The sequence below is a fragment of the Biomphalaria glabrata genome, chromosome 12 (genome assembly GCF_947242115.1).
Source record: "Biomphalaria glabrata chromosome 12, xgBioGlab47.1, whole genome shotgun sequence".
In the NCBI taxonomy this organism is placed as follows: domain Eukaryota; kingdom Metazoa; phylum Mollusca; class Gastropoda; family Planorbidae; genus Biomphalaria; species Biomphalaria glabrata.
In genome coordinates, this window is record NC_074722.1 from 38,850,507 (window position 1) to 38,871,525 (window position 21,019).

The following is a 21,019-nucleotide window of genomic DNA, read 5'->3' on the forward strand; positions in this document are numbered from 1 at the left end:
GAGTAGCCTACGAGTGGGCCCAGGTATAAGAATATCTTGGTTGTCACCGCCTCCCCCAATAAGACGAATGTAGTGTGTGACAAAAAAAAAATGAATGTATTGGTGCATTTACCAAAAGACATTTTAATGCAGTAGCAGTGTAGCCCCCTTTTATCTTATCTTATATAATACAGACGTTACTTCAAAAAAGAAGATGATTACGTCCTACGCGTCATGCATCTTATAAAGATAAGATAAGATAATTTTATTGATCCAATCAAATGGAAATGTAAATGGAAATTCAGTTTGACTACAATTGACAACCTCAGCGTAACTACTTAACAAAAACAAAATGGATGAAAAATTCGAACAACATTCACACACGAAAATACATACACATTCACAACCAGCGCTTTATGAGTTTGACTTCTATGTACTTTAAAAAAAGTAGGGCTAATTATATCAATTACGTTTGTTTCAATTAGGAGTCCAGCAAGTAATAGTGTCTTTAAAGTCATGTTTGTACAATTTCTTAACAGAATTAAACGACTTAAAAATGTTTCAAATTAATAAAGAAATTTTTATGAGTTCTATTTCCCATTATAGACATTTACATTCCTAAAACACTTCTAGGTGTAAAACTATTAAACATTGCTACAAACTAGTATCTGATTCGACGTTCATTATTTTAACAGTAATTAAATCTAACATTAATCTAATAACATTTATCTGGCCTTCTTAGAAGAAATGTCAGTAACTAGTGCTTTTGTCTGTTTCTCATCAAGTGAAGCCAAACTGCTCTTTATCATAAAAATTTGTAAATAACTTTTGTTCAATCGAAATTTCAGAAATTTCAATCGAATAATCGAAAAAAGTGAGACAAAGTGAGAGATCATATGCATTCTGTAAAAATGTTTCGAAAACTAGATGGTATAATGTAGCTATCATAAAAAAAAATGAACAACCTGATCACTTATTGAACACAAAACTTGATATGTCTTTATGAAAGGCTTCTTAAATGAGTTTGCATCTCTGGCAATATCATCTGGATGAGACTAGAAGCATGTTGACATCATTCAATTCTTTGCGTTTGCTATTGAAACAATGACATCAATAGTTCGTTTGGATACGTTGATGTTGAGATTCTTCTCTCGAATCTTGAATTTTTTCTTCTTGTAATTAGTGGTAGGCTCATCAAATTGTCTTTTAACCTTCTGCAATTGTGTAGAGCAAAAAAAAAAATTATTAACAGACCAGCTACTTCAGCAGCCTGTTGTTTTTTTTTACACTCTGAAAGTCATTTTTTAATAATTTACTCCAGTCAAGAGCCTCTTGAGTTGACTATCTGATGTATGTATTTCTCGCTGCTCGCTATCCAACATTTTTGACACAACATTGATTGCTTTTACAATATTGTACTAGACAATAGGTTGAACAATATTATAGAATGTTTCTTGTTGTCCTCAAAGTGCTGCAGCTCGTTAAGTACAGTTCTTTATTTATCAAACAAAGCTGAAAGTCAGTTAAGATCTTTCAACTATTTGATGTATACGTGCTTTTTTTAAATTTTATTTTAAATACAGGAAAAAAAATTGAGCTTAAAGAAAATTGAATAATAAGCTAAGAGGGGGCGCGGTGGCTGAGTGGTTAAGCGCTTCGCTTTCTGGGGTCCTAGGTGTCACGTCACGTGTGTCCATTAACGCACGACGTGTCCAAATAATGTCAACATTGGCAAGAGTGCAATGGGTCAGAAATAAGGGGAAGTAATTATAAAGAAATTTCTTAAGGCGCCACGACAAAAGGGGTGCAGACAACTGGTTCGATGACATCGAGGTAACTCCAGCTTCCCATGGTCTCAATGTTGCATGCCGGTGAAAATGTCTGTTTTGGTAGCATTTATGCGGACAACGGGTAGTGAACATCGCCTCTATTGTAATAGGCCTACTTATCCATATGTGCCCCTTCTCTTCATTTGTGTGTGGGGGGGGGAGGAGGAGGAGGAAGCGGGACAACAATCCAAGGTTTCTGTGATCTCCGGTGTGTATCTGACATCTGAATCTCATGGAGCTCACGGTTAGCTAAACTTTTATTTAAAATAAACTTGGTTGGGAAGACTGCCCATTCTTTTTAAGTAAATTACCATACAAAGAGAAACTTAAGGCCTTTATTTGTTACAGTGATTGATATTAATGTATGTATAGTGAATATATTCGGATGAATTAATTAAGAGACCAACAACAGCGTTCTAAGACCAGTAGATGACATGTCTAATCACATACGAATTATCATTGGTTTGGTGGAGGTGTCGCATGATCTCGAGTTGGCCCCGCTACGAAGTCCTTCATAAATCACAGACTTTATTATCTTGAACAGTGTAGCGATGCGTTGATTGGAATCAAAATGAAAAAAAAAAAGTAGCAGAAAATAATTAAGATAAAAAGCAACCATTGCTGGAGATGTGTGCAAAAAAATGTAGTAAAATTATATTTTGAAATATTGCCAATAAGAATAATCTTCGTTTAATTTGAACTTTCTAGAATGACATGTAGAGACAATGTTTCATTAGCCTCTTCCTCATAATTTATAAGAATCAGAACTTTCTAAAATGCATATAGATATTTTATTTTTAAATATATTTACATTTATAGGTGGCCCACCTGATTTCTTTAGGTGTCCGCGGGCCGCTTAAAAGACTCCTCGGGCCGCTTGTGGCCCGCGGATTGTAATTTGCCCACCCCTGAGCTAGTTTAATCCGACCAGATATTTTGAATAATAATCAACTGGTCCCTCGCTACTGTTTAATATGTCTATTACGAATTATTCTATGACAATTGTTGACGCAGCGTGGCAAAACAATAATGATTAATAACAGTCCTGTGGTAGAATTATATTTTGCGCATGAGTATTAGGTTATTTTACAAACGAATCAATCGTTCTATCAGCATCTCTGCTTTACATCGCCATTCAGAGAAGTAGACTCCACAACACACAGATATCAGCCTTGTTATTAATCGCTCACATTTTATGATTAATTATTACGTTCAACATTGACAGTAGTATTTCGTGTTTGTTACATTGTTTTTCGCACGCCCATCTAACCGTTAGATTATGGATACATATTTGAAGCGTAAGCTGACATTTGAAGAAGAGCAAGAGTGTAATGGAAATAGTGACAGTGAGCTGAGACACGATGACGTAAGAGAGGCCATACAGCCTAGGGCAAAATGACGTAAATATGCATCTGAATATTGGATTTCTACCGTACAAAGGCAACAGCCGCAATGTGTCATGTGTCTCGGTGCGTTATCGAACGAAAGTTTGATATATCAGCAGCTTTAGAAATATACTGTTTGGCCATTCTAAGACTAAGACTAGTATAATTAGGTTGCCTGCTGTGCAGCGCCCCGAAAGTGGTCGGGGTCTTCTAACACCGTAAGGCTTGTAAGAGTTGCAGAACTGACAAGACCACTGGCTTAGCGTGTTCAATCCATGACCTCCGTGTCGAAGGAGCCGTTCAATCCGGCTTAACCTAGATCAGTGGTTCCCAAACTTTTTTTGTCTCGTAGACCCCTTGCCATGTTTTCTGGTTTTCGGTAGACTCCCTGCTTAACTTATACTGCAATTTTGCAATTCACCAACAACATTTTTTATAAGTAATTTCTAACAGTTGTAAGTCGAAGGGTAAATACGTAATTTAACGCTAGTTAGTATATCTTTTATATTGATAAAATTCAAATTAAAATAAACCAAAATAACAATTGATATGTATTACTGGAACCACCAAGCATGTTGGAAACGTGTGTTGTTTGTCGCAGGTTCATCATCCGTTGCTACGGATATTATGTTTCATAAAGGAATTTGTTGTACTATAAAGTAGTCATTCAAACATTAAATATTAATTAATTGATTAATTAATTGGTCTTAAAGTGTCACAGTAAAAGTTTTCGTAAGAAGCAGTTTCTCGTGTATTTCATATTTCAAGCCTGGCTCAAATATTGGGTTCGCGGAACTATTTTCACAATCTGGAGAAGGGGCGAAGGTGAGAAACTGTCGTCTAAATCAGTAAGCGTTGGGCGGGAGGGTCTCATTAGTCTGGGCTTGCAACCCACCTAGCAGAAGGAAAACTGAATTCAAACTTGCCTTGCAGATATAGGCCTACCCAAACATGGGAAATGTTTCGTCAAGCCGGTGACCTTTTGGCAGTTAGCTGCACACAGCGCTACATCCTGCCAGAGCCTGCGAGGCCGCTAATCCCAAACTGTTTATCTCGTTTGCAAAGAATTACATTATAGGCTTTTAATGTTATAACTCACACCACTAATGTGCCCTTAAACTGTATTGTTGCTGAAATAAATTCATTTAATACTATCAAATTTAGGTTTGTGTTAAAACAAGTTTTTAAAACTACTTTAACAGTAGGTAAAATCAGTGTTTTATCTTTAATGTTTTCGCTATTAGGCTATAAGTAAACAAATCGTGTAAGACGCTCACAAACCATCATCTTCTCTCTCAGTCTCATGTTGAAGAGAGATGTTGTGAGTCTATTTTGAACTTTTTCTTTGAGAACCTTTTTTTTTCAAACCTTTATCTTTTTATCAGGGTGACATCATCTCAAATGATCCTCCAACGTAATTGGTTTCATATCGTCATAAGAAGCCACTTAGGCAACCTCTTGTTTGATAAAGAAGGAATGAATCCTAGTTTAAAATAGTCAACGCTGTACAATCTACATTTCTTTTTGAACATTCGGGCGTGTCAATCTTCGTGGTTTTGATTCCGTAGACTGTGGTAATTACGTTTCCAATAAGTTAAACAATCAGTTGTCAACTATTTTAAGTTTCGGAAATTTTCGCTCCAGCCTTGTGTCCTTGACATCAAATGTGACAGTTAACTTTCATCGCCTTTGTGGGCAGTCTTCTTAGCCACTCAAGTGGAACCCTTCTCTTAGCATGTGTGTGTTGACCCGACGTTTTAGATTTGCAAAGAAAGTGTGTCTCTAAGGTGCAAAACATTTAACGACAATATGAAACAAAACTTAAAAAAAAAAAGACTGGTGTCTAGGTTTTTCTTGGTTCAGGCCGCAAGGAAAAGATTTCTAGGTTCATAAATGGGAGATTTGGGGAATTTTTATAGCAACAAGAAAATACGAGCGGCGATATTATGTGCTACCGAGCAATTCACGATAAGAGCCATTTTCCGGCGAATGGGTTAAAGTGTTTGCTGGCAGTTGTGGGGAAAATGTGGCTTGAAGTAAGAATGCAGTTAAAACAATGACAAGGCGAGTTTGAAAAAAAAAAAGGGGGGGGGGGGTATCGCTTTAAAATTTACGAATATAGCATAGCAACTCCGCTCTTGGTATTTGTTCGCGGTATATGTCAGGATTCCGTGTAAATATTTTGACTCACAATGACCCCCCGACCAAACTGCTTTGCTGCTAACAGCTAAACAAGAGACCTTGGAGAGGGCGTAATTTTACTGAGGCCATATGTTCCATGAGGAAGACAAAAGGATAATGTTGAATTAGTTATGAATGAATGAGGGGGCAGAAAGATTCCACTGAACATTTAATACGATGACTGTTCAAAGTGAAGAATGATCTGTAAATAATGTGACAAGAGATTGCAACACACATTCATATCATTTATAGTACAAGTGCGAGTCGTGCGTATCTCAGTAATACTATCACTTAATTAACATGGACCCGTATTACGTCGCCTGTTGGTCAAGCCTCAACATTGCTAGCTGAGCGATATTTCCACTCTGGCTCTCTGAACCAGCACCTAGCAGTTCTTGCAAACGGAATGAATTATTTACACAGCGACGAGCCGAGGCGAGCAGTTAAACAACGAAGTTCAACACCAAGCCCCAAAGACGGGAAAAAGAAGGACGTCATCAAACACACAGCAACCAAGAGGGGTCACCAAATTGCGTGCACACACACACATACACAAAATTCGTTCTCACAGAATACAGCCTATGCATCAGCGACAAAATGTAGAACTTAGCCGACATGAGGAGCCATCACTGGCGAGGACCTGCTCCAGTAAGTTCAGTCATCATAAAGATTTATATGGCTCCTAAGCTGAAAAAAGAAGATTGGCCATCAGAAATAGACCTTTTTATCTCTTGCAATTGAAATGAGATTGTAACATTTTAACTTTGAGTGTGTCCATGAAATCTGTCATTAATTAATAATTTACATGCATTTATCACATCAAATCATCATTAGATTTAATTCCATTTTAATTCTGTGTGGCTCTTACTTTAACAAGCTATGCACAAGTTATGTCGTCGTGTTGAAATTGTGTAACTTAAGGTCACTATGATCCCGCGGTGGTATGTGTTGTTCACATCTGACAAAGAGAATTGCCTACTCGATATCGGACTTTTTGTTTTCACTTGCAATAACGTTTTGGTCTTAGCTTAGGTTACTACAATCGAGTTGTTCCATTGCAAGTCAAGTCTAGGTCAGTGATCAATGCTGGGGGTGAAAATAAAAGTGGGTTCCAGAGAGAGAGAGAAGAAAGGAAAGAGAATGATAGCGATCCGTTCCGGTTCAGTGTAACACAGTGATGCCCAAAATACGGCCCGCGGGCCAGATTCGGCCCGCGACCTGGTTCCATCCGGCCCGCCGAAAAGTCGACATAAAGTGCAGAAATGTATCTTGACCTCCACTATGGCCCTCACTTTTGATCTGATTGGTTGCTATCATGTCAATTGTTCTTTTATGAAATGGGACTCTGTATGTAAAATCTACCAGAAAAGGTGAACTTCCCTTTTTTTTTTTTTTCGGAACATGATAATACGCTTACATATTTGTTTTATACAAAAAGTTTAGCTATTTAAACTAACACCATAAAGTCGGCATTATGAAACAAATATTCCGGCATTCTTGTTAAAAAAAAAAGGGATAAACTTCAAATGTGCTATAGATGAATGTAAGTACTAGATACACTGGTTTCTAATCAAATAGTTTCAGGTCAATTTCATTTCTTTTTTTACTTTTTTTTTGTGGCCCGCGACGCGAGTGTCGGAAATAAAATGGCCCGCAGGTCGAATTAGGTTGGGCATCACTGGTGTAACAGATACTGGTATTGACTGCCAAAAATAGGTGGATGGTTGAAATGCGTCCAGTTTATTAGAAGTTTAAAATGAGAGAATGTTCCGGCATAACTAGACAGTCACAGGTCGGTGTGTAATACTAGTTAAAAGATATTTACACTAATTAATTATTGCATAGGCTAACCAACTATAAGCCTGTAGAATGAACGTTTTCAATGATATGTTTTTGGAAAGTAATATTGTCTCCTAAATTACGTGGCATTGTTGTGTCCTAGTTGAGTTAGAGAGTATGTTAGCTTTGGTAGATTATATTGTGTATTGTTTTTAGCGACGGTTAAAGGAGTGACAGTGACGTAGTCAGACAGACGAATAACGCAGGAGAATAGGCGAACAAGGAAGAACGATGTGGCGATAGCTTAGAACATGGTTGATTAGAATTAGAGATATTTAAATAACGACGGATAAGTAGACAAGACAGGCATCCCAAGTGTTAATGAATGCATCATTTATAGTAGTAGAAAGTCTTGAGTACGTTCATCTTATTAATTGTAATGTTCTTTGGCTAATGTACAATAGTTGATGAAATAGTAGTGGATTTGCATAACACCCAAGATACTAGCCAGAACAGCATGTGTGGATTCGGAGGAGTCTCTATCTAAGGGGAGGAGGACCACCACTAGGTAGCAAAATATCGATATTTAAAATTAAAAAATCGAACTGTTTTTTATTTCATTTTTTGAAAGTTTATCCATTTATCTACAAGTTTTGAACATTGAAATATGTAATTTTTAACTTTAAATATTGTTTTTAGTCATTTTTCTAGGGCATGTATAATGTTTATTTCATCTAATTCCGAATCTACATGTAAATAATACCCTTGGTAACGCATCGAATACTTTTGAGTAGTCATATTCGACCTAGGCATATTTGGCATCAATGAAACCGTCGTTTCCTACACTTTCCTAAAATAACCGTATCTCCGAAATAATATAAATAGCGTTTCGGCTTTGAACGGAAACCCGTGGTCACCGAGAGTGTAAAATATATTTATTTATAGATTCTAGTATCTTATTATTTCCGACAAAATGATTGGTCGGCATTGGGCTTCCGCCCCTATCGACATTAGTTTGAACATAAACAAAACATGGTTGTTTACGTTTCATTGATGATATAGTTTTAGATGCTCTACCTGTCGACTTATTATTCAACTTCTAAATCTAGATCTAGCATGAAAACTAAAAAGAATAGACCTTAGTCTAGATTCCTCATTCTAGATCTAGACATTATAAGACTATTAGCCGGCAGGCTAGGCTGAGATGAGGCCCTATCGAGTATCGACATCGCTATTACTATTATTGATAATTTGATTATTCATTCATATTCCCATCAACTAGATCTAGGTCTAGATCTAAACAAAAACATCCTTACCACAAGATAACTGGTGCCTCTCACTCAAGTAGGCCTAAAGCCTATCAAAGCTTGCAATTATATAAGATAAGGACAAATACACATGTGATCTAGATCTAGCTGGATTATCAACAGTTTCACTACTACAAGATCTGATCTAGACTTAGACCTAGACTAGATAATAACTAATACTAATTTTCTTCTCTACAAGTTCTAGTCTAGTTACCACTTTGACATTCACTTTGGAAACAAGACTCAACTACCCAGGTAAAATAATTTTTATTATTGAAATAGATCTAGATCTAACTATTCTAACTTTCGATATAAATGTTATCACTATTGTAGAAAAAACAAACATCAACAATGGATCTATTTTTTTTTTACTGTACATAGGGCTGGGCTAATTCTAGACTATATTATACAATACACTACTTAAATTTCTGGATATAGATAAATAAAAAAAGAAATCACATTGTATTTCTTTGATATTATTAAAACTAACTTATATATTTTTATTTAGAAAAACTATTTAAAAAAAATAATTCAGCTGACTTTACAATCTTTTTTTTTATTTTTATTTTAAAGGTTCTTCGGCATTGATGCAATCAACTGAAATTTTATGGAAAAGATCAGGGCAGAAGTTTACACAGAGATAAACAACCTTGTCTGATGGAAACACCAGGTTGTTTTTGAGAGTTTTATTAACAGATCTGAGCCCAGGTATTGTCGTAAAACAGAACAATTCGTCGGCCTTACAGGTTTCGAACTACTTGGTTCTCTCCGCAGCCATGTTTTATTCTGAAGTAAGGATAGTTAGAATTGATTTACCTTGCGTTTAATGTTTTCAAACCCAATTCAATACTTAAATGATCCAGCGATAAACACAAAAATAAATGACTTGTTCGAATAGAATAGCGACTTACATTTAAGTATTATCCTTGAATAAATAAAACACAATGATGATAATAATCCACCATAGCTGGGCCTGTCTTAGATAAGTAGAGTCCCTAGGCGATGTGATTTGGTGGCCCCAAATAAAATAGAGGCTAGTCTCAAACTAAACTTTCCAAAGACAGAGAGATATTACTTTCTTTAGTCTAGTCTTGTAATCGTTTTCATCTCTTAAATGATTTCCACTACCGGTAGCCTACTTCCACCACACCTTGGCCTTTGATGATAAGTTATCAGCGGCATGGTCATAATTATTCTAATCGTTCTCCTCTCTCAAAAGATTTCCACTACTTCCACCACACTTTTGCCTTTGATCATTACGTCATGTATATCCCTTACAACCACAAGAAGCCCTGTAGCTAAGTACACTCCCAGCTGTACAACTCATCAAGAATGTGAAGTGGAAGAGGAAACATTATAAACACATTTATAACATGTCAAAAAAATATTTAAAAGCATTTAAAATAATCATATTTATATATTAGATGAAATGAGGGCTTAAAGCCAAAGCCTTAACTGCACAATTAAACAATGAATAACAAAAAAATATTTAATTAGGGATGAAATCATCGGTCACCATTTTTTGTACCGGTATGTTATTCATTATTTATTATTTCTTTATGTTGCAGATTCCTTAAATAAGCCAACATGTGAGATAAATGTTTGAAGCAATGAAAAGAGGGAAAGGATGGACCCCTGATGGGTATGACTTTGTGGACAGCACACATTTTATTGATGCAAACTTTGATGATATAATGAAAAATCTGAAACCCTCAGCTATTCCTACAATATTTCAGGTGATACTTAATGTAGAAAATGTTAATTTTAGACTTCTATGTGAGTTTGAATTGGTTTTACATTTAACTATTTTAAAAAAATGACTGCTCATGTATCCCAGTATAGTATTTGAAGCAAAGTAGAAATAACAGCAAGTATTTTCAGTATTGTCTAAGTAAATGTTTGACTAGTATAATGAAATAACAACTGACATGAACTGATCTAGACTGACTTTAACTTACAACTGAGTTACTTTTACCTATCCCTTAGTTTGTAAGACCGATGGGGCACCATGCAAGATTTGTCAATCATCTTTCTCCATTCCTCTCTGTCTTTTGCCTTAGTTAGAGCCTCTTTCAATGGAAGTACCGTCCATTCTTTTATGTTGTCCTCCCATCGCTTTCTCTGTCTGCCTCTTCTTCTTTTTCCTGGTACTGTTCTCTGGTCTTTGCAAACCCCTAAGAGGCATTCAATATGGTAAATCAAAATGCACTGTTAGATTTAATATATTATTGTACTTATGTATATTTTATACATTTAGTGATATTGATATTCATATCTTGGACTTTAACTAAACAACAAAATGAATTCCAATTGTATATGTGATATTTTATTTTTTGTCATATTTTCATTATTAATTAAATCACTATCTGTATTTTTTCTGTCAATGCTATAGAATTAGAGATATACTTATGGTATCTGAATGAAAGCTTGCTTATCTAATTTTAATATATACTCCAGAATTTACTGTTATGCCTGAAAGGATTTTGTATTGCTAACAATTATTATTTTTCAGTGTCATAATGATGCAGCTTCCTGGCCAGTTAAAAAGAAGGAAAAATAAAGTCTTAAGGTGAAAGAAGAAATTGTACAATTCAAAGAGACTTCTGATATATTATAAAAAGAAAGTTCAATGTTTATGAGAGGAGTTATAGAAAAGCCAACCTCACCTAAAACAGTTATGATGGTAAATGTAAAATTTACTCGATAGTTTAGTGATAAGAATATATAATAATTAGCATAACAATCATTGATAAATTATTCATGTCCATGTGGCACTCTTTTTATTTGTTTGGCAATAGTTATAGATAACATTTAGATCAACTGGTCTAAGATGGATTCCAATTTAACATTTAATATATGATTTTTAAAAATATATTTATGCTTTTCAGATTTATCTTTACATCTGTTTGAGGAGCCTACAGGAAATGCAAATTATACAGATGAAAAAATATCCTTCACAATAACATTGCACTTTTACTGTCCTAATGTGTATGAGTTCCTTTCTACCACGTTTAACTTGCCTTCAACCAGAAAAGTAAGAAGATGTATGTGTTGCTCATTAGTATTTGTCTTTTATAATTCTATGATATAATTGGATGATCACCAGGGATGAACAAATGCATGTTGTGATGGATCACCTGGGATGAACAAATGCATGCTGTAATGAATCACCAGGGATGAACAAATGTATGCTGTGATGAATCACCAGGGATGAACATATACTTGTCTAGAATCTCTTGAAACTTGAGGCTCTAGGAAATTATAATAATTATAAGAAGAATTACAATATTAGAGCAAAGGTTTATTTTAGCTCATATTATTAAAAAAGTAAGTTCCCCTTTCAGACCATGATGTCTATAGTGCAAAAGATGTAAAGGTCATCTGTTTCTGTGGCCTATGGTTAGCTAAAGTCATGTGACCAGCACAATAACCGTCATTACTTTTCCCCAACTAATGTCAGGTACCCATTAGATCTGGGTTGACTAAGAGGGGCCTTAAAGATCCTGAAAGTAAAAATTTCAGTCTTCTAGGATTTGAACCTGGGACCTGTGTTCATAAGCCAAGTGCTTTACCACTCCCCACTGTGCCTCTCATATTATTAGTTAGGCTTTAAAAATTTCTTCATTGGAACTGAAAACTTGGTGATTCAAAGATATAACTTTACTTGTTTAATTAGTTAATTAAAGTGTTTCAATTTCACTTTGTTTATTATCTTCTGTAGATTATTCATTATTGAGTAGGTCTATTTAGGAAAAAAATCCACTAGATTCAACCAATTCAGTGAAGCATTTCATGACACTTTTAGCTATTAAACAAATCCACTTACTTGCACCTGGTTAGAAACAGAAGTAGGCCACCAATTTCCTTCCTATTGCATGAAGGGCTAAGGATTCTTGGCCAAGGCGTAATATTTTAATCATGATGATATGAAGGATTTGAACACAGGTTATTATAATAACAACATTAATGTAAGTCAAGTTTACTTTAGCCAACTTAATGAAATTATGCGAAAAGTATCTTAATCTAGTTATTATTCCATAGGATGTTGGCAAGTTTACCTTCATCTATTTCAGTCATGATTGCCTTTATATGTGGACAAATAAGCCTATACAGTATTTCCAAGAATGAGAACTTTGCAGGGTAGAGTCATTTGACTTACAAGGTGAAGGTTTTTTATATTTAATTTATGGATGTTTTTTTTTTGCAAAGCAAAATAACTTCAGGTTGTATAGACATACTCAAAAGAAATAATTTTTTTTGCAAGTTACCTTAAAACTTAAAATAAATAAATTATGGCTTTTATTGGTAGTGTTTAAAGTTAAATACTTTGAAAGCTGATCACTAGTTAAGATGTTTAAGTTTGCAAGATGATAGATATATTAAATTAGCTAGATGATATTAAATTTACTAGATTTTACAGGAATTAATTTATTCCCAAATGTACTTAAAAATATTTTATTTGCTGACCAAAGACTTTTTTTTCAGCCTCTTAGAGACCACTGGGACATTGTTCTGGGCTGCCTTTGGTATGGGGAACTCTCAGGCACCAGCTATTAAAGAAGAAACAAATAGCAGTCAGGTTAATGGTGACTCAGAGATAAAAGACAGTGTGCTGCTGAAAGTCATTGAGGTGATTGGCTACGTTTTGTATGGAGTTTACATTCTTGATGCTGTCGTGGTCCTGATCAACTTGTTCATTGCTATGATGAATTTGAAGACATTTAGGTTTGTTTCATGTTATGTTAATCATTAAGTTAAAACTATTTATATATCCCATTTCATTCAAATACTCTTTACCTATCAATTTATCGGAGAGGACCCTTTTGTAGTTTGTTTTACATGTTAATTCAGGTTTGATGATTATTACTGAACATATCAGTAGGACAGTATAGAGTGTATGCTTCATTAATAGAAAATCATCCAAAGTTGTGGGGTGAAAGTCTCTGATGATTAAATATAACATCATCTATCTATTTCCTTTAGAAGTGTTCAGTGCATTTATGAAAAAAAAAAAGATTCCTCTGAACCTTTGCACTGTTATCAGCAGTAGAAATCTTAGCTAGCTTGGACATGTTCATGGAATGCCACAAGGTTGACTTCCTCAAGACATTTTGTATGGTGATCTATTAGAAGCCAGGAGAGCCTTGGGTCACCCACTACTTCTAACTATCTCAACATTTCAGCACTACTTCTAACTATCTCAACATCTCAGCACTATTTCTAACTATCTCAACATGCCAACTTTGGATGAGGAATGATTCCTTGCCAAGGCTGATTTGTTACAAAGCAATATATAAAAATCCAAACCTATCAAAGTGGTAATCAAAACTATGGCTTATGAAGCAAATAATAATAATGGCAATGTCATTGCCATATCAGCATAGAAATTCAACACAGGCAAAACAAAGAATGTGATTCCAGAATTGATATGTCGTTCTTAGCTTTGTTCTAAGGCTGTTAGCCACTTGATAAACAAAAATAATATTGTATACATGGACAGATTTTATAACAGTCCCACTGTTTGACACTTTAGCCAATGATTATGGATTTTTGCTGATGGAACTGCAATGGCTTTAAAAAACTGACAAAGTTGAAGAAAAAGCAGAGAAGTCAATCTGAATTGATCTATCATGGCAATAGAGTAAGTCTTATTCTGGATGGAGAAATGACCCATTCATCTGTTCACACCACAATCCAGGCAATATTCTTATTCCATATGCTAGGCCAAATTCCTACAAGTGCTCTTTCTTCCCTAGTTTGAATATAGAATGGGCTGCCTGAATCAGCCAGGAAAACCAGTGACTTAGCAGAGTTTAATTCACTAATTAACATGCATGACTAGATTGACACATGAAATGCATAGAACATAATTATATTCTTTTTTGAAGCAACATCAGTAATCTATAAGGATGGACCAAGGAGCCATTCATTTTAGTTTTTCATCCAACACAAATGGGGACCCTAAAAAAGAAGAACTAAAGATGGAATATCTGTGGATGTGCTAAAACCATTGCTCTTTATTGACTTCACCAAATACATGGTTTTGATGTCAACAACCAGGTTTGCAAAAATGGCTCTTTCATCCTTTTCAAAAGAAAAGATAAACTGGGTACTTTATATTTATAAACAACTCTTGACAAAAAATTGAAACATATTTGGAAAATTGGTAGGCCAATGATTCCACTTTCACATGGATAAGCAATTGTGGAAAAATGATTTTCTATTAAGAACTAGAGAATTGCAACTTGGCAGAGAAAACACTGGACTCGGAGAATCGTCATAGACAGCTTTTGAGGATTCTCAAAACTTAGTGACTTTGTTATTAGACCAAAAAGTTTTATCATGCTGGAAATGTTCATGGAAGATGTACTCTGTATTTGATGAGCCGAGAAAGAAATGTGAACAAGACCAAAGGGGAGTAAAGAGAACCAACAGTAGAGATGATGCAGTGATGCAACTGAACAATAGATAATGAGTCTTCTATTTGGGAACCCTCAACTCAAAAAAACATTAAGAAACTAGAATACAAAGATAGAGCAGTGAGATTCCGAACTAACAAATATTCACATTTGATTACAGTTAGACCTCTAGTAAAATTATTAAATTTAGAGATCCTCCAGGACAGAAGACTTCATAAGTAAAGTAGCAATTATACAAAAAACATTAAACTATAAACTTCAAATACAAAAACAAAACTTAAAAAAATACTAGACACAAAGATAAAAGAACATTCCTCATCCCATATGCTAGAAGAAATTTATACTCCTTCTTCCCTAGTGCTATTAGAGCATGGAATGGGTTGCCTGAGTCAGCTAGAAAAAACATGTGAATTGGCAGAGTTTAAGTCATTGATTAACTTGCATGACTAGATTGACCCTTGAGACACCCGTAGGATGTAATAATCTTGGATAAGAAGATGAGATACTGCAAAAAGATGGCAATAGACTGGGGGCTGTGAAAGCTCTTAGTTTATTTCATTTGCCAAAGAACAGTCTAAGAAAGAGTGAAGGAAGGAGAGTCCAAATCAGTGGAAAGACAGTCTGAATTAAAAAACATGGGTTTAATTGTTTAGATTGGTTTATATTTGTATCAAACTGGTTGTTATTATTTTGATTTTGTTGAATTTTCTGTTTTAACTTGATGATTTCTCACTTTGATATTGTCTGTAATATTCTTCACCTATCTCTTAGTATGTTGGGGCATCTTACAAGATTTGTAGATCTTCTTTTGGGGTGTTATTCAGGAAGTCTAACTTGCATCTGGTAACAGCTAGGTCCAAGGTTTGAGTCCTCCTTAAGACTTATCTATGTATTACTATGTATAACTACTTTTTCTTCACCTTCTTCTCCCTGGGTGCTGCTATTATGTTTGATGTCATGTTTATTTCATCAATAGTCAAAGTAAGAAGTATTTGGGCCTGATATTGATTAGTTCTATACCTACTATTACTTAGTCATAGTAAAAGTATTTGGACTTAATAGTGTTTAGTTTTGTTTCACTTTCAAATAGAATAGTTACTTATTCAAATTCATTTGTTAAGGTATGAAAGAGTTGAAAAAAACATGTAAATCTTTTTTTTAATGCTTTTGATATAGTGCATAGTTCATGCTTAGAGCATACTTATTTTGCTATGGCCCAATCTCCTTTTGTTGACTATTGGGGGAAGAGAACACATGGGAGGTTTACATGCTGTCTTTGGGCTTTCAGAAAACAACTCTGCTCGAGTCAGGATTCAAAATCGAGCCCCCATGGTAAGTGGCTAAGCTGTAGCCAAGCAGTGTAGGCCCACCTCTCAGCCACACATGCCACAAATTTTGTGAATGAAAATGGGAAAATGGAACCTGCATCTGACAATGTTATTATAGAAACTCTTTTAGAAAATACTTTTTACTATGACTATGGGTGGCTTCCTGGATGTGCAGAATGCATGCTGGACTGTTGTTTGGACTTGTTGATGGTCCTGGATTCATACCTTGCCCTTCCCTATCGTCCTCTGAGATGTTTGGATGAGGAAATAAATTATCTTCAACTTTGAAGGAACATTTGAAACATGTAAAACATTTTACAAACTATCATCTCTATTTTAAAAATGGCCTCGTTCTTAAATAGGGCACTTGCTAACATTGGATACTGAAGAAGTTACAGTGCTACTACTGCAGCCTTGAGTTCAAATCACAGTATAGAATGCAATTTTTATTTAGGGCTTCAGGATGTTTCCAACCATGAGTTATGGATACATGGATGGCTGCTTGGTTGTGCGGTTTGCGCGCTGAACTGTCGTTCAGATTTGTCGAGGGTTCAAACCCTGCCCAATCCCATCCCCTGTCGTCCTGCGGGAGGTTTGGACTAGGAAGTAAACTATCTTCAACTCTGAAGGAACATCTGAAACAATGTAAAACATTTTACAAAAACATTAACATCATTTTGGGATATTATCTTTCCTGAACAAAAAGTCCTTATTCTATTAATGTTTTACTGTTTGGCTTAAAAGTTTTTAGGATAAGAAGAGCTGAGTCTGAATCTGGGACTATCAAGTTGACCACCATTTCTGAAAGTTAATTTAATTTTTTATTTAACTTACATTGTGATACCATGCAGTGTTAACTTGATGTGAATAGAACTGATGTGGGTCAGTGAGTTCAGCAATACAAACTTAACCAGCAGAAATAACTGGAATATAATGGCAAAGTTCCCCTTTCAGACCTTGCGATCTACAGTGTCAAGGCTCTTTTTCTTCTCTAATATATGTATGTGTACTTCAATGCTGATTACTAAATGTACCCAATTCCTGGTAATACCTTAACGACACATATAATGACAGAATAAAGTGTTGAGGAGATGGAGCGTTGAGGAGATGGAGCATTGAGGAGATGGAGCATTGAGGAGATGGAGTGTTGAGGAGATGGAGTGTTGAGGAGATGGAGTGTTGAGGAGATAGAGTGTTGAGGAGATGGAGTATTGAGATGGAGTGTTGAGGAGATGGAGTATTGAGATGGAGTGTTGAGGAGATGGAGTATTGAGATGGAGTGTTGAGGAGATGGAGTATTGAGATGAAGTGTTGAGGAGATGGAGTGTTGAGGAGATAGAGTGTGGAGATGGAGTATTGAGATGGAGTGTTGAGGAGATGAAGTTTGAGATAGAGTGTGGAGATGGAGTATTGAGATGGAGTGTTGAGGAGATGAAGTTTGAGATGAAGTGTTAAGATGGAGTGTTAAGACAGGGTGTGGAGTGTTGAGGAGATGGAGTGTTGAGGAGATGAAGTGTTAAGATGGAGTGTTAAGACAGGGTGTGGAGTGTTGAGGAGATGGAGTGTTGAGGAGATGAAGTGTTAAGATGGAGTGTTAAGACAGGGTGTGGAGTGTTGAGGAGATGGAGTGTTGAGATGGAGTATTGAGATTGAGTATTGAGATGGAGTGTTGAGGAGATGGAGTGTTGAGGAGATGAAGTGTTAAGATGGAGTGTTAAGACAGGGTGTGGAGTGTTGAGGAGATGGAGTGTTGAGATGGAGTATTGAGATGGAGTGTTGAGGAGATGGAGTGTTGAGGAGATGAAGTGTTAAGATGGAGTGTTAAGACAGGGTGTGGAGTGTTGAGGAGATGGAGTGTTGTGGAGATGGAGGAGTATTGAGATGGAGTGTTGTGGAGATGGAGTGTTGAGGAGATGAAGTGTTAAGATGGAGTGTTAAGACAGGGTGTGGAGTGTTGAGGAGATGGAGTGTTGAGATGGAGTATTGAGATTGAGTATTGAGATGGAGTGTTGAGATGGAGTGTTGAGGAGATGGAGTATTTAAGGAAACAGGAAACTTGTTCTATTCTAAAGTCACTAAAAGAAAGCCTTTACATTTATTTTGTTTAGTTTTGTAATTATTTTTTCTCTTTTGTTAAAAAAATTTGAACAGAATTTTTTAAATACTCATTTGGGAATCAACTGTGAAATTTATTAACCGGCATATAGGCTAATTGATTCATACTATTTGATATCTATCTTGTAATTTTGCATTCCTCTGCTATGCTGTTTTTTTTATTTACACATTTTATCTAATATTGTTTGAGATCTATCTGTGATCTATATTATCTTGTTTAAGATCTATCTGATCTAATTTGTGATCTATCTTGTTTGAGATCTAAATGATCTAATTTGTGATCTATATTATCTTTTTATGAGATCATTATTTTCATATTTGAGATCTCTCTTAGCTTTTGCAAATAGAATTTCAAGAGGTGATGATATTTATATTAATCCCTTCTTGCATTTATTTCTTCCAGAATGTCCAAAAGATTAGTCAGCTAAGGACCCTAAAATGTTGGCCTGTTTACAAATATGAGATCTTCCTTGACTACACAAGTACCTTACAAAAGAAGGCTACTCACTTGTGTTTGGATGTCAGCTGTTTTGGTAATAAATCAAGTGTTGTTTTTTCTACTATCTCTAATGTTTGTAGGTTCTAAAGCTAGAAAGTGTTGTTGCTTTTTATTGCCACATTGCCTGTCAATTCTGTTTAGTTTTTATTTATTCTTTTTTTTATACAGTCCCTGTGGCCCTTTTCAAGCATGACAGATACTATTCTAAGCAGCTTTTTTCTATGGAAATTATTCAACCACAGAAGCTGTGAGGGATATCTGAAATCCATTGCTTACTTGTCTAGAAAGACTTCCATCGATTGAGTGATAAAAGATTAAGTGTACACAACTTTTAGTAGTCACCACATAACACTTAACATTTTGATGCTCAAGACAATACTGTTCAGGAATGGTTTATTTTTCTTTATGCTGAGAGTGTCCAAGAAAGATAAGGTCAAAGGTTAATTGGACAAACAATAAACTTTGTCTTTGAATCTGAAATTGTAGAGAAAAAAAAACAACTTAGTGTTGTTGTTTTTTAATGTACCAGGTACCTACTATTCATTTACTTTGACTGTTGACTTTAAGTTAGAAATTAAGGAAAGATTTCTTTGAGCTATATTTGTCAATGACCATAGGCATTAAGAGAGTTGACACCTCATTTTACTTTTCAACAAGATGATGTCTTAAAAAAATTAAGAGCTTTTGATGGAATTCTGTGGTTGAATAACAAGTAAAGTTAATCACAGGATTCCATCAAAATCATTGCAATTTGAACATTGTTGGTAGTGTCAATGTTATTAAGTTTTTTAGTTCTTGGTGTTACTACATTATTCATTTTCTAGTGACCAGGCAGTGTTTTATACCATGAATGAATATCTGTTGTAAGAAGTTTAAGTTATACAACTCAATCAATAATATCTTTGACAATAAAATATTTTGATAAAGTTTATATTTTTGGAACAGAATATGCTAATGTGTTAAATGTACATTTTTCTTTTTTTTTTGGAATAACAACTGATATTTAGTTTTATCCCTTTGTGTCTTTCTACAGTAGATGCACTGTCATACTAAAAAGAAATTTTAAAAAATTATAATAACTTCTAATCAAATTGTCTCCCTTTTAAAATCAAATATCTAAATGAATCATGCTACTTTGATTCTACACAATCTACAGGACTACCAATGTACATTAGTTTTGAACAAAAAGTTGCTAACTTTAAATAATTGATTAACTCATTTTGATATTTATGTATACCTTGTAATAAAAGTGGCATTCATTTTACAATCTCATTTTTTTTTTATTGTAACTGGTCTGTGTTAATTTCTTTTTTTTTTTTCAAATTACTTTGTATTGCCTATATGGGGAAATGGTATTTCTGGTGTTTCTTTGCTCAGCAAAAACAAATCAGGATTTGAACTCAAGCCCCCTTGACAGTGGTTTATGCCAGATATCCAGCATTTCATGCAGTTTGTAGGCCAAATTTAATACTCACAGTGCCCCAGTGCAGGTAGAAAGAGGAAACCTTGCCTCATTAATGTTTGCTGCTCCAGGCTTGCTGCTCTCTATCTCAACTGATCTAGGAAGCACTACAGCTGGGTTTCAGTCCACTGCATTGGCTAGAGAGGATTTCAGTCTCTCAGGCTGCAACTTAAATGAAGTCTGATGTGATTTTATTTATAAAAAGTTGTATGGATGTCTTTAAGCTACATAACTTATCCTAGTCCAATGTGTTGATTGACATAGTTACCAGGTACTGGTACTAAAAAATTGCCGCTTTTATCCTCCCCTTCCAGCAACCCTTAGATCTAGTTTTTCTACATTTCTAGTTGTTTGATAGTGCTTTTCCATATGTCATTAAAAAGTTGTTAAAAGTTAACAGGTTTCTTTAGCTAATTGCTTTGTAACAATATTTGTTTTTGAGCAAATTTTTAGCAAATCTCAAACTTTGATCTGATTCTATGGCCTCCTTCAGTCACTAAGCTGCTATGGATCATCTCATTTTCCAAACATTAGCTATGAATCATTTTCCTGACATTAGTTGTGGTTGCAATGATGTCACCCACACAGCTATATATTTGAAGGAATGGAATATCCCAATACAGTTTGGGATCAATGGCATCGTAAGCTCTGCCTGGGAGTAGCACTGTATGCTGCTAACTGAATGGTTGACTCCTGATTTTTCCTCAAAGGCTTTCCCATGTTGGTTTTAGCTGCA

At 35.1% G+C, this 21,019-nt stretch overlaps 1 long non-coding RNA gene across 6 annotated transcripts; it reads left to right on the forward strand.

The window, feature by feature from the left end:
* The first annotated feature begins 7,795 nt into the window (after positions 1-7,795).
* On the forward strand, positions 7,796-20,088 carry LOC129922019 (uncharacterized). 6 transcript variants are annotated; one of them, XR_008773989.1, is made up of 9 exons: positions 7,796-8,715; positions 9,034-9,168; positions 10,029-10,196; positions 10,973-11,143; positions 11,349-11,494; positions 12,534-12,622; positions 12,946-13,185; positions 18,726-18,855; positions 18,990-20,088. It is a non-coding gene; the product is annotated as an uncharacterized LOC129922019 (long non-coding RNA). The 6 variants fall into 6 exon arrangements; XR_008773987.1 differs by having other exon boundaries at positions 7,797-8,715; positions 9,034-9,251; positions 11,349-11,504; XR_008773986.1 differs by having other exon boundaries at positions 7,797-8,715; positions 9,034-9,251; positions 12,502-12,622.
* Positions 20,089-21,019: the final 931 nt, after the last annotated feature.